The following is a 983-nucleotide window of genomic DNA, read 5'->3' as shown; positions in this document are numbered from 1 at the left end:
TCCATCAGTGCAAATTTACTCGTTTCAAAATGTGAGTTGTGGGCTTGCGACCAATCAAATCCTCCATTTGTGCGTTCCAACATGTCCTTTAGAATTCTATGCGTCTCCTCGAATGAGTTGCCTATAGCTATGAATGCGGTGTCGTCCACGAATGCGAGTGTTGATTCTCCTTTGCGGCCTTTTGCGATGTCAATTAGATCTGCGTCATAGATAATGTAGAGGATCATTGAAAGCGGGTCACCTTGCCCTATACCATTGTTGACTGGGAACCAGTCCGATGTGTGATCGTCGAAGCGCAGTTGGGTTTTCCTTCCTGTGAGAACCCGTTCCGTGAATTCTACTAGCGCAGAAGGGAGTCTTCGCATTCGCATGTTGTGCAGTAGTCGGTCAGTAACAGCATTCGGGAATGCACCCTCAATGTCCAGATACAAGACTGATGCTACTTTACCTGTCCTCCATGTGTTCTTGATGGTGGTTTCCAGTAGATGTAACGAGTCAGTTGTTGAACGGCCAGGTCGACCTCCAAAGTGAGTGTCTGGGAGTAATTGATGGCGTTCGAGCATATAGGTAATCTGGTCTGCGATGATGGCTGTCAGTAACTTGCACGTAGTATTAATCAGGGCAATGGGACGATACGCTTTCGTTATGGTGTAATCCGGCTTCCCTGGTTTGCGTAGTACCACCATCATGAATTCGTGCCAAGGGTCGTAGTAGGTGCGCAGTGTGAATACCGAGTTGAATAGTGCCAATAGATGGGGTTTGAGGAGGGTGGAGCATTTCTTGAAGACTACATTGCAGATACCGTCAGGGCCTGGAGCTTTGTAGGGACTGAGCTTGGCAATGTTTCGTGTCAGTTGGTCGCTTGTGATCGGCATCATTGGTGCAACTGGTTCTGGGTATATGGCGTCTCTGGGAACAGTTGAGATGTTCGGGGCAGATGGAAAGAAGGACTTAGCGAGGGCTTGACTCTTTTCTTCGTTGTC

This window comes from Suillus discolor (assembly GCF_016758755.1).
Source record: "Suillus discolor strain FC423 chromosome Unknown F5147scaffold_15, whole genome shotgun sequence".
NCBI lineage: Eukaryota > Fungi > Basidiomycota > Agaricomycetes > Boletales > Suillaceae > Suillus > Suillus discolor.
Note: the sequence above shows the minus strand (reverse complement) of the source record.